The sequence below is a fragment of the Spinacia oleracea genome, chromosome 2, assembly GCF_020520425.1.
Source record: "Spinacia oleracea cultivar Varoflay chromosome 2, BTI_SOV_V1, whole genome shotgun sequence".
Classification (NCBI taxonomy): domain Eukaryota; kingdom Viridiplantae; phylum Streptophyta; class Magnoliopsida; order Caryophyllales; family Amaranthaceae; genus Spinacia; species Spinacia oleracea.
Window position 1 is genome coordinate 16,440,639 of NC_079488.1, and position 14,627 is coordinate 16,455,265.

Here is a 14,627-nt window from a genome sequence, read left to right on the forward strand (position 1 = left end):
CGATTTAATAAACTTAACGACAATCCAATTTCGCAAAAATTAAATCAAGGCTAACATTATTCAAATTTTAAGAACGGACGAATCAACTAAAAGTTTGAAGTTTTAAATAATAAAATCTAAATCTTTAAATCGTTCTTTAACATTTAAATTTCAGATTTTAATAATTAGGTTTAAGTGCGATTAAAATTAACGAAAACATTCAAAATTTTAATCCAATAATTTTTAAAATTAGCCACTGACCCATGAAATTATATTCACTTTCCCAATTAAACAAATTATTAGACCTAAATTATTTAACCATAGATCAAGAATATACTCAGTGACATCGTGTCAAAATTTCAAGCAATTCCGAGTAGTTTAGGTCGACCTTTTAATTGAATTACTTTCCGACACTTTTAATTTTTATTAAAAAAATTAACAAAAACGCCCAAAAAACGACACTTCGAGGCCTGTTTTTGCAATTCCGTTCTCATGAGTTGATCTTAGAAAATCGTTTTAAATCATATTAGGGTTTGAAAAGTCGAAAAACCGAATCTTTTTTATTTCGGAACAGCTTATGCGATTAATCCAATAATCCAATAAAAAATTCGAAAAAATCACCAAAAAGTCCAAAATTTCGACAGCAGCAAAAACAAATAAAACATGCTAAAATATTCTTTGAATACATAAGGCTCATGATACCACTATTGGGGAATACAATTAAACATAATAACATGTGCGGAAACTATCCCCAAAGTCAGGAAACATGTATAAAGCACAGATTAAGCATACTTACATTCGAAGCGTATTTCCCTAGTAATCTGTCAACGAACATAAACTAAGAACTCCACTTGTCGTTCCTCTACTTGGTTCACCGACACGATCAGATCCGTCTTGATAACCGTAGTTTAGACAATTAATCAAGAGTTTGTGCTTTTGGGAAGAACACATCCATGGAGGCTAAGAGAGAATTAGGGTTTTTCTCTCCTCCTTAGGGTTTGATGTGTGTGACTGATTTGTTGCATTAGCCTTAGGAAAACATAATGGACTAGGTTATATCAATAACCTATTAAGTGAGCCAAGCCAACCGGCCAAGCATAGAGCCCGACCGGCCAGCAAGGCCCATGACCCTGCACCAACGCGCAACACACACAACACTGACAGGCTAAATCGCACTCCTATCAAAGATAAACCTAACGTTCACCAACTAAAAATATAGCAAGGGAAGCAGGGATCGTATCCACAGGGAAAGAGTGTTCTTTCTACTATTAATTAACTATTCTAGACTACTGGTAACAAAGAGTTGGATTGGTTTGTATATTAAACTAATGCAAATAATCAAAACGGAATATAACAATATTAAGGGAATCTAGGGCAGTTCGGTTCACCACAAATGTAGACCGGGATTGGACAACGGATATTAACAATCAATTAACAATCATAACTAGGAAAACATGCATCTCTCGAATCTTATGAATTCCTTAGGATAAAACAACTAGCAGGCTCTCGCTATGTACTAGGAATAATTCCTATCTAATAGCCACAGACCAAAAACATCAGATTTATACCTCTCGGCGCATAATCTAAGGTTAATCAAACTCTAATCAAAATAGTCCGGCCGAACAGAATTGACGAGAAATAATAATAAGCTATAGAAATTATAATCAATCAATCAATAATCAAGTCCACATATAATCCCAATCATGCATTCATGGATCCCCTAAACCCTAGAAATTAAACTACTCACTCATGATAATAAATAACAACACAATTAACATAATGGAAAACATGATTAAAGCAATAAAATAAATTAAAGTAAGAAGCAATACCGAATTGAAGAACAATTTAATAATAAAGCTTGAATTTTTACTTGGAATTAAAAACTAGGTGTTTTAACAAAATAGAGAGAAACTAAAAATAAACTAAGTATTAGAAACTAGAATAAAAGATGTCACTCAAAATAAAAGGGCTAAGTATATATAGTTTGCCCAAAATAACACTCAAAAACGGAAATAAACTACCCGAAAAAACTGCTGGAGGTTGGCGTCGCCCAGTCGCCCGATCGGGCGATGTGCTCGATAGTTGGCCCGATCGGGCGGTTTGCGAAAGGTTCACAACTGCTCCCAGAAGGCCGCCCGATCCGGACCTGGCAAAGTGCGCCCGATCGGGCGCGCACGGAAAGCTTCAGTTCTCTTTTCCTTCGCCCGATTTTTGCGTTTCGCCCTCAGCTCACAGGGCGATTTGCAATTATCAACATCCTTCGCCCATATCACCGAGTCTAACTCCCGGGGCTCAATCATAAACATCTAAGGCTCCCGAAAGTCGACGATAAGGGTCCCGAACTTCCTCGGGCTCGTCTAGTGGCCTAGATCACCATGAAACGGGTCTAAAAAGACCAATATCTCACTAATCAAACCTGAAACTCAAGGCACACTCAATAACACATATTAGTACTAAAAATGGCTCCTAAGAGCTCATTTGATGCATAAAAGTACTATGGGACGGGGGTAAAACTCTATATAAAACACACATATCAAGCACGCAGTGGGCTGGGCCACGCTGCTGCTGTTGCTGTTTCTTCTCCGTGCGTGCACAGCCAAGGCAGCAAGGCCATGGGCCTTTGCTCCTTACGATTTGCTCGTGGGCTTGCATTCGTGTTTTGCTTTAATTAATTATCACTCGATAATTCATTTATCGTTTCGTACTTGACGATCCATTGTCGTACGATACGATTATTCATTTCGCCTAGCTTACGAATATATGCAATCACGATATGCAATTTCACGATCTAATGTTAAATCGTATAATTATGTTTTCCGAACTAATTTCCCGAAAAACTATTAAATGAATTTCTGATTCATTTAACCCGGTGATCTGTTACATGGCATTGGTGTGACCTTGTAGGTTCAGTCAAGAGTAAGTTGTGAGCTTAATATTCATTAGAACTCACTGATCGAAAGCATTGCTCCAGCTAGCCGTTCCGATCACTTGATCTCACTGAATTAATTGTTCACAATTAATCTGAACCTTGGTATTAGACTAAATGCACCTTGGTTGAAGGACATATTTCCTTCAGTGATTAGAGATGGGGGTTCCATTTTCATCAACGGACTTTTAAGGCTCTTCTGAAGAAGCACGGAGTTACTCAAAAGGTTGTCATGGCTTATCATCCTCAAACGAGTGGCCAAGTTGAAGTTTCTAATCGACAGATCAAGAGAATCCTACAAAAGGTGGTCAACAAGTCTCGAAAAGATTGGTCATTGAAGTTGGATGACACATTGTGGGCGTTCCGCACGGCCTATAAGACTCCGTTAGGGACAACTCCGTATCGGTTGGGTGTATGGCAAAACTTGTCATTTACCAGTTGAAATGGAATATCTCTCTAATTGGGCCGTCAAGGAGATCAATATGGATTTAGAATCGGCCGGTGAAGCGAGACTTCTTGAATTGAATGAGCTAGATGAACTTCCGTTTGAAGCTTACGAGAATCATAGGATTTACAAGGAGCAAACGAAGAAGTTTCATGATAAGATGATCCAAAAACGAGAGTTAAACATCGGTGATAAGGTCTTGCTTTACAATTCACGATTATGGTCCGGGCCTTTTACTATCACCGAAGTCAAGGAACATGGAGCTATTGAGGTTGCTAGTGAAAATGACACCAAGTTCAAAGTGGACGGTCACGTTTGAAGCTATACACTGAAGGAACGTTTATTGGAAAATTGGAGACGATCTATCTCTCCGATCCACCGATCGACGCTTGATTTTTGAGGTTTGGAGTCAAGCTAATGACTTAAAACGAGCGCTTAATTTAATATTTTATTTTTATTTGGTTAATTTATTGAAAAAAGAAAAAAAAATAGAAACAACAAAAGAACAATTTTGTTTATTTTGAGTTCACTTGAATTCATATTTTATTTTAATTTTTAGTTTAGTTTTCTTTTTCGTAATTTCTTTCGTTAATCGTATTTATTTATTTATTTGTGTGTGTTTAATTTTACTAACAATTCTAACTTTTGAGTTTAGTGGTGCATGATTTTTTTGGATTTGTAGGTGCAAAGTTCAAGTTAATTCGGAAATAAGATGCATCACAATGTGGCAATGTGCAGCTCCTTGGTCGCTGCTCGCTGGTACAGTTTTGCGCGCATTCCAGCGCTTGCCCAGCAGGCACGCTGACCGCATATCTTGCACTCGCTTTCCAGCGTATTCCCAGCGATCCCGCTGGCCTGTTAACACCCAAAACTTACACTCTCTGTCTTGCCCGTTGGCAAACCAGCGATCTCGCTGGATTTGGCGCCCACCCCATTCAAATTTTTTATTTTTTTATTCTCCACCTTCGCCAATCACCGCCTACACTGTGCCTACACCCAGCCCTCCTTCGACCATCTCCCTCCAGCCACCATCACCCGTCCAACCCCAACATCACAACCGTCGCCGCCCACGTGCCGCACCGGCGGTCGGCGCGCCACCCCACTCCAGTTTCCCTCACCCACGGCATCACCCCCCTCTCGTTCACCCCGGCAACCACCGCGCACCACTCCACTTTCTAGCCCAACCACCAATCACCTCTCCAGCCATTACGCCATCGCCTACCACCAGCGCCGCCCTACCCCTCCCCCAGTCTCTCCCTCGTTTTCGATTCTTCCTCACCCACCAAACAACAAGCCCCTCAACCTTCGAAACCTTCCACCTTCTCTCACCCTACGCCGTCCACCAGAAGCAACCGCTGCCGGCCACTTGCACCACGGTGGTCGGCGCACCAGCCTCCCAACGCACCATCTTCCCCTCCTCCTATACCTTTCACCTCTTCCATCTTCCCCATGATTTTGTTCACAAATTTAAAACCCTAACTTTTGAAATCAATTTGGGGGGTTTTTAATTCTTTGTGGGCACTGAAAAATTGTGTAGTATTGTGGCTCGTTTGCGAAATTCACGTGAGTTCGCAATCAAATTCAGGTCTTTGTGGTGCACAAAGGTATTAAAATTTCAAAATTTCTAAAGTTTATTCACTTGAACCATTTTTTGAAAGAGAAATTGGAATTTTGATATTAATATTGGTTGTTGAATCGAATGGTTGTCGTTGTTGGTGAATATTATCTGAATTGTTAGTTGAGATTGGTTATCGCTTGTTGGTTGTCGAAGTTTGAATTATTGGCTTTGGAAGAATATTGATCATTGCTTGAATTGTTGGGATTGATTGTTGAATCTTTAATTGTGCACCATTTTGGTTGATTGGAGACTTGGAGTACTTTGAATTGTGGTTGTTGCATCATGAGAACAACTAAACCAACTAGCTCTCACCCAAAATCCACCGCATCCCACTTGCTCCTAAAAGTTCCATTGCAAAGAAGCGTAATCCTACCCGCAAAACAAGAGCCAAGCCACCACCAACGAAATCCACCAAAGAATCATCTAAAGCCACTCCATCCACTTCACACAAATAACCCCCACCCCACCATCGCCTTCTACGTGTCCCAAATATCCATGGTTGAGTGAAACTCAACAAGACACTTGCTTAGCCTTACAAGGTCGGAGCATCATGCCCACTCTTCGTTATTCGACCGAGCATGCTAAAGCCACATGAATAGATGAGTGCTTGAAAGGTCTATTACAAGAAAATATGGATGGTCCAAGGTTCACAATTTGAATGTCGAGGTTTATCCGGAATTGGCAATTGAGTTTCTTGCTTCTATTGAGGTTGTTTCGGAGACAGGTGACATATCTTTTTACCTTGATGGGGTGGAAAGGACTATGACTTCGACGGAGGTCAATGAGATTTTTGGATGGGCATGTGATGAGACCATCGGACCTACGGAGTTCGAGTCATTCGACGGAGACAAGAATGGTCATTCAAAGGCCTTTTGGAAGGAGGTAACGGGTCGGGATGATTGGAAAGTTGGTCTCTCAAAGGCCTTCTCCTTTGTGAATCTGGCATTTCGTCTTTGGCATCGGATCATCACACAAGTGCTTTATGCAAGTAAATATTTGGGTAATCTCGCAACTAAAGATTTCAAGATGCTATGGTGGTTTGTGAAGGGTGACAAAGAAAAAATGGGTCAACTTGACTTTGGGAAGTTCCTCATTGATGCATTCATTTGAGAGCGCCTAAATAAGAAGGAAAACATCACTATAGAGAGTTTTATCACTCTCTTTTCCGAGCATTTCGGAGTCCCCTTGTCCTATTTTGCAAAGTTGAAAAACATGGCTTCCCTTACTCATCAAAGGTTGGCAAAATTTTGACTAGTTATCGGCATTTGGAACTAGCACATATATGTGGTATACTAAAGGGGCAACGGAGGGCGCATGCAAGGTCTCTTATTCACTTCTCCCAAATCCTGCTACACAGTTGGGTTTGCCTAATGCTTTGTTGTTCACCCCTATTACAGACAGAATGGCCACTATGCAGGCAAGTGTCGATCTTCGACAACATGATTCCACTACTTTGGAGCATGAGCCCTCATATCCCCCTGAGGTTGTTAGGTTATGATACATATGGCAAAACATAAATCATGCGGAAAACCTTAATGCCAGGAAACATATTATTTACACATAATCATTTAGCATAATTCAGATGCATACACTTTGTAGCGTGCCCTCCCTAGCTGCGCCCGAACCGAACAAGAACAAGTCTTTAGGACTCCAAGTGTCGTCCCTCCGTAGATAGTCCACAGCACGTCCGGATCCGCCTTAAGCTTGACCAACTTTCTAAGAATCGCCCTTAAGGTACTAGGAATTTTCGGCTAATAGGCTACAAGTGTTTGGCTGATTTTGTTCCAAAATCTTACCTTTGAATACTTCAATTCTCGATGTAAATATGTGACCCTAGGCACCTATTTATAGAGTTTATGAAAAGGAATTATAATCCTATTAGAATACAAATATATTTAATTATTATCCTACTAGGACTCTAAATAAATAAAATTTATCTATTAGGATTAGATTTAATCACATTATGAATCCCGGTAGCCTTAGGATTTCGAGTAAACACACACTAGTGGCACGATGCACCGCACGCAGGCCTTACGGCCCACGCACAGCACACGGCCCAGCTCGCCGCTGCTATGATCCGCGCGCGCCCAAGGCCTTGGCTTTGGCGTGTGTTTGCGCTTTGGCTTGTTGGGCGATGGCCCGGCTTTGTGCTGGGCCTTCGTCTGGCAGGCCTCGTCCGATTCTAATTCGTACGATACACTTCCGATTAAATTCTCGATTCCGGAATTCATTTCCGATACGAATAATATTTAATATTTCCGATTCCAGAATTAATTTCCGTTTCGAACAAATATTTAATATTTCCGTTTCTGGAATTATTTTCCGATTTCGATAATATTTTCGATTCCGACAATATTTCCGTTTCCGGCAATATTTCCGATTCCGGCAATATTTCCATTTCCAATAATATTTTCCGATACGTACCATGTTTCCGTTTCTGGCAACATCTACGACTTGGATAATATTTATATTTCCGATACGATCCATATTTCCGTTTCCGGCAATATCATCGTTTCCGGAGTATTCACTTGCTTGCCTTTGACGATCTCAGTGAAGGAAATAGTGCCCTTGGTCCAAGTATGCATATAATATTAAGTCTAATAAATGCGGTTCAGTATTAATTAACAAGTTAATAATTCAGTGAGATCAAGTGAGCTGAATGCCTGACTAGAGGCCGCTTCAGTTCAAGTGGAATTAATTATATTAATCCACATCTTACTCTTGACTGAACCCGTAGGGTCACACAAATAGTACGTAAACGGATCAAGTATTTAATGGCATTAAATACTCCATCTATGGATATTCGGAATCGACGGATCTTGGTTTCAGTGGGAGCTGAGATCGTCACAAGCAAGAAATGAATACTCCGGAAACGATGATATTACCGGAAACGGAAATATGGATCGTATCGGAAATATAAATATTATCCAAGTCGTAGATGTTGCCGGAAACGGAAACATGGTACGTATCGGAAAATATTATCGGAAATGAAAATATTACCGGAATCGGAAATATTGCCGGAAACGGAAATATTGTCAGAATCGGAAATATTATCGGAATCGGAAAATAATTCGGGAAACGGAAATATTAAATATTTGTTCGAAACGGAAATTAATTCCGGAATCGGAAATATTAAATATTGTTCGTATCGGAGATGAATTCCGGAACCGGGAATCTAATCGGAAGCGTATTGTACGAATAAGCATCGGACGAGGCCTGCCGGACGAAGGCCCAGCACGAAGCCGGGCCATCGCCCAACAAGCCAAACGCGCGCCACAAGCCAAGCCAAGGCAGCGCCCAGGCCCACCGCAAGGCAGGCCCAGCGCGCGCCAAGGCCATGGCTGCGTTGCGGGCCTCATGGCGTGGGCTGAGCGTGCGCGCATAGGCGCCCCAAGTAGGCTGCCGTGCGTGTGTGTGTTTGTGTTCATGCACGATTCCTAAAGCTATTAGGATTTGGTATATGATTAAATTCCTAATCCTAAAAGGATAAATTAATTAATTAGAGTTCTTATAGGATTCTAGTTTAATTAATTCGTATCCTAGTAGGATTCCAATTCCCTTTCCATACCTCTATAAATAAGAGCCTAGGGTCATAATTTATAGAAACAATTGAAGTATTCAAAAGGTAAGTTTTTGAAAGAAAAATTCAGCTATACACTTGCTACACAATAGCCGAAAATTCCTAGTAACCTTAAGGGCGATTCTAGTTGGTCAAACTTGAGGCGGATCTGGACGTACTGTGGATTATCTACAGAGGGACGACACTTGGAGTCCTGAAGACTTGTTCTTGTTCGGTTCTGGCGCAGCTAGGGAGGGCACGCTACAAAGTGTATGCACCTAAATTATGCTAAATAATTATGTGTAAATAATATGTTTCCTGGCATTAAGGTTTTTCCGCATGATTTATGTTTTGTCATATGTATCATAACCTAACAGTGGTATCACGAGCCTCTTATTATTTTCATAATCTAAATTGCATAAACATGGTTAAATTTCACAAATTTGCAAGGAATTAAAAGGGGTGATTAATTTTTGTAATTGTTAATTAATTGCAAATTGTGTTTATTTAATTATATGTACGCAGTTTTTCGGCAGTTTCTTCGTTACTCATCCAAATCGAGTGATTTTTGTGTCAATTCCGCATGTAAAAGGCATTCTAAATTTGAAGCCTAACTATGACTTTTCGGAGGTTTTAGTTTTTCGAACGCAAAAGTTTGTAAATTTAAGATGTTAAATTAAATATTTGCGATTCTTATTGATAAAACTTGAATTTTTGATTGACCTACAGTATATGTTTAACAAGTTTGAATGCCTAGACTTGTTAATTATACAACCTAATTTGTAATTATGATTAATTTGTTGAAATTCGAATAATTTAGAATTAATTTGATTTTCATAATTAATTAATAGTTTAATTAGGTATCTATGATTAAAATCCACCATAAAAATTGTTAATTTATGTTAAATTTTTATTTTTTATGACCTAGATTTGAATCCATGTTAATCGGAAATTAATTGATTAATAAATTTTCGATTTTCGCCCTAAAATTATGAAATTAATATGTTTTATTAACTTGTCATTAATTTTGAATTAAAAATTGTAAATCTTTATAAAAAACGCTCATTAATGTTGCACGCACAAAGCAATGGAAGCTACGTGTTACCCTTAAGGGGTGTTGTATAGTGCGGGCACGCGACTACGAGCAAGGGAGCTCGTCGCCCGTGCGGTACGAATGCAGCGAGCAACATAGCGCATGGCGCGCGCACGAGGCAAGGGAGCCTGTGCGTGTGTGCCGTGTGTGCTATGCGATGGGCGAGGGCGACGATGCAAGGCACGAGCGACGAGCAAACGCGTGTGGGCAGCGATGCAGCCGCGCCACAGCGCGCCTGGCTCGCCCAGCAAGCAAGCAGAACGCGCGAGCAGAGAGCGATCCCTTGCTAGGCGCGCGCTGGCCTGCGCAGCAGCAGACGCGACACAGCACAAGGCTGCGCGCAGCGTGGGCCAGCAATGGCTCCGTGTGCGTGTGGCGTGTGGCTGTGTGTGCCTTGTGCAACGATCGATCGAGCGAGGCGCGCTGCCTCGTGGCTTGATGGGGCTTGGGCGCAAGCCCAAGTGCCTCGTCTTGCGACGATTGGTACGTTTTGATTTTAATTTTGAATTTTCAGTTCGGAAATAATTTTAATTAACTTTAAAATTGATAATTTAAATTGTTTTCTTGGAGTTTAATTTTGAATATTATAATTATTATAAATGTTAATTTATACTAATTATTTTACTAAAATTAAATCCTTGAATTAATTTAAATTCATTTAATTCAACTGAAAATAAATTAAATAAATGGATTCAATTATAATTTTATATGAGCTTTAAATTTTAATTAAACTTGTATGTTTCCGGTTAGACTAGAAATACATTTTTATGTTTAAAATTAGTAAAGCATATAAAGTTATTGGTTTAAGTGGGAGCAATTTTAGTCATAAACTCTTGATTAGGTCTACAAATCCCTTAAGGTTAAACAACTTGATTAGAATTATTAAGGACTGAATAATTGGTAGATTATTGGTGCCCTTAATTAATTGCTGCAAATATTTATGTGATGCATAACGTGTTTTACTAACCAGCTATGTGGGCCATTCATGATAATGAATGGGTGAATGGTATATATTGTATATGTACTGTTTTGCAGGTTATGAAGTGACTAGTATGGCCCAAATAGGATAGAAAATATGGTCTGCGTACCATTAATTTGAATGTAATTGGTCTAAAGTACCAAAATTGTTTTTCGATTCAAATATGGTGTGCGTACCATGAAATAGTTATAATTAGTTTAATTATAGCTTATCCTATTTGAAGAAAATGGCGCCTCCCACGGAGATTTTCAAGACGGACTTTGAAGTTGAAGCTTCAAGATGAAGTCGGGCCATACTAGATCACATTTATCTTATGCATGTTTTAAGTTACTTATTGCTTTTAAATATGTCTTAAATATGCATGAGATCAAAGCTTGATTATGTTGCATGATTAAGGATTTTAGTTCACTTAAAATCTAACCAACATAGTAAGAGCCTTAAGTTCCAAACTTAAAAATTGAGTTAAAAGGTGCCATGCCAAAATAACACTTACTTGGATATCCTTTTTTCATCGATCTTAGTAATAGTTTTCCGCCATAGCGAGGTGTTACTTATCGATACTAAAGGGGTAAGGTACACAAAAAATTGTGAGTACATGTTAGTTTTCGTGAAACTCAACGATATAAGTAAGGAGTCCTTTTATGTCGTGGCAAAATCGATAGGTTTACCTAATAAGTTCTTAGACGTACCAATCAACCAAGAGTAGTTTCTAGACTATTAGCAAAAGGCTTTTGCTTACCTAAAATGTTTTAGAATTGAGTCAAATACATAATGTGCTTAATTCTTCAATGGTTTTAGGGTCTTGGAATCATTTTATTCACACCTGCCGGAACAATAAAATCGAATAAAATGCTAATAACTTGTTTGAATTGCATGATTGCTTTAATTTCAAGTTATTATTCATGATAAATTTTTAGAATTTGCATGATTCAATGTATGTTTTAATTATTGTTTATAATTAAATATCTTACACTGCAATAAATCCTTTTAGAAAGGTAACAGTAAATTTCCTCGATTGGTAGTGAATCCAAGAACGATTCACGGAAATAAGAGAGAGTGAGCAATTTAAAATGTATGTTTCTTTTAGCGACTTTTATGGTTGTTTTCGAGTATCAAAGTCGAATGGCAAACCGATTGGTGCTTGTGAATTCAAAATACAATGTAGTTTTGAGATCATAAAGCATTGAGTTTAAACACTCAGCTTTATCAATGGTTAAACAACCTAATATCTTTGTCCATTTAATTCTCGAATGAGTCTAGTCCCTAGACATTCGAATAGATCGATGCTTAGAGAACTTTCGAAGCTTCTGGTAAGATCATCTAGTTGAAACAAAATATTCAACATAAATGGTAAGAACCTTGTTGGAGTGACATTGGACATGTCTAACAAAGTATAAAAGTCAACACTAAAGAATTCAATTCTTAAGACTATAAGAAAGGGTATAAGAAATAGGAAAACAAGGAACAAATGAAAGGAATTTACGAATCCGTTTCTACCTATAAGTTTATGTTTAAAGAGAAGTGACCTAGTAATCAAACTTCCTTGGTATCATATACCGCTTGAGGTTCTTACTTCGGTAATAACTCAAACAACGGAAGCTAGGCTACACTAATGGACTACAAGTGGGAAATAAAGCATGTCATTGCTACATTAATTGTATGGTCATCTAGTTTGTTTTAAGTCCTTTCAAGGCTGGAACTTAATGGCTATTTTGTTCCATAATCAGCATACCTAAATTTCTGTTTTCAAATACAGAAAGACTCATATTCAAGAAGAACAAAAACAATGTTTGTTTGTTTATTTGAATGAAATGGTCATTTACGGGTTGAGTCAATATGCTTGATTAAAACAAACAACTCTTTAACAATAAAAACTTTACTAGGTTCAAATCAACCCCTTGATTTGAGTTCCACTAATCTTTGGCACTGTTGCTTAGACCATATCAACAAGTTAACATTCATTAGCTCTATTTTGATGGACTTTTGAAAGTTGATTGATTTCTAGATCAATTCAAGACAAGCTAGTCTTACTTGTTGAAAGTAACAAAAGATATGAACTATTGTTAGAACGCCTAGACGATAGAGTTCAAAGCTAAAGAAAGGTTTTATGACTTTATTATTTCACATAGATTTGAGTGAATATAGGTTTATTTACTCAACGTGATATAAGTTTGAATCTGTTTGGCTAGTTTAAAGATTCAGAAGTATAAATCCCACTTGGCAAGAAATCATAAAGATCTAGGTTAGATCATTTTGATGATCACTTAAGTCAAGAATGATCATCAATGATTGTGTGTAGTAAAATTCACAATCTAGCTCCATGAGATATGGCATATCTAAGTTGGAATGATCGAAGTCGATTAGTACTTGATTCGATCAATGATGGATCATAAAGACTTTTCCTATAATTTCTAAAACAAAATGCTCAACTACCACAAAACTAAACCAAAATTCGTCAAAGCTATTGAAAAGTAATTTCAGAATATCTTTTCATCATATATCTAAAGAGTTCCTAAACTCAGTGGGAGCTTAGTGTTTGTTATTCAACAAACTAAGGCCCAAGTATAGATATACGTTTCATTGTGATTTATTCAAATGAGACACAAGGGTATTGTTTCTACCACGAATTTTTTGAGAACATAATGTTTGTTTGCTCGAAATAATGTCCTTTTGAAGATTCGTTTGCAAAATGACAAGTGGGAGAAAATAGACCTCGAAAGTCTTCGAGGCGAACAACAAACATAAACGGACATTCCGGAGGCTTTTCGAAGTGCTTCAGAAAATCCGAGCTTATTCTTTAAGGACTTTAGAAGTGGCTTTAGACATCTCTTATAAGACTTTACAAGTGCTTCAAGGAGAACAGAATATTCAAAGGACTTTCAAGTGGCTATTGATATTCTATTGTTTGATGTTCTATACCCAAGTAGGCATAGAGTTCAAGTCACTGAAACTATGAGATTCTTCTATTAGATAGTGAAGAAACATAGAGTTCAGGACAATGAAACTATGAGATTCTTCTATTAGATAGTGAAGAAACCTACAACTTGCAGTCAAACTATTATGTAGATTAATGAGTTTGTGACCTTTAAGAAAGCTATGACGAGACCCAGATTCCCTAAAATGGTTAGAGGCCATATATAGACTCAAATGTTTTAAATGGTTAGAAACCATAAGACATACTCAATGTTTTGATGACAAAATTGAAATTTTGTTAATTTGCAAGAATAGTTTCACACCTATTGGTTGCAAGTTTGTTTTAAGGATAAAAACCATCAAACATGAAATTGTGTTCACACACAAAGCTAGATTAGTTGCTAAAGGTTACAAGCAAATTCATGGCATGGATTGTGTTGAAACCTCATGCATAATCGTAATGCTCAAGTCTATAAATCAAGCAATGATTGCATATTGATACATATGGCAATTGGATGACAAAACATATTCCTCAATCAAATGTTGGATAACTATGTACATAGGTATGTCATAGGATTTGTGGATCCAAATAAATGCTTGAAAAGGAATGCTAGCTTATGAAATCTAAGTACAGATTTAAGCAAGCAATTGGGAATTGGAATTGTATTTTAGTGAAGCTAATAAGTATTTTAGTTTCATAAAATGTACATGATTCTTATAGATATATAAAAAGTTTAGTGGGAGTACATAAAAACTTAATTGGTCCTATGTGTATCACACACACATCTCTCTATTGTGAAATAACTTTCAAATGTTAATGACTTAGGTTTGAAATTATTCATCAATGATGGACCAAGGCGAAACTTAGTACATAATGGGTATTAAGATCTATTTACAAAGATCTTATGATATTGTTTTGGATTAAGTAATGGCATTTACTAAATCAAACTCGAAAGACTCCATTGGAGATATTCGACCCATGTGAATAAATCTAAGTAAAGAATGTTTGAACTATGTATAAGCATTTACTAAGTTAAACATCAAAGGATCTAAGTAAGATTCTTAACCTATATTATATGTCAAAGAATTTCGCTGGATTTAGTATCTACTGAAAC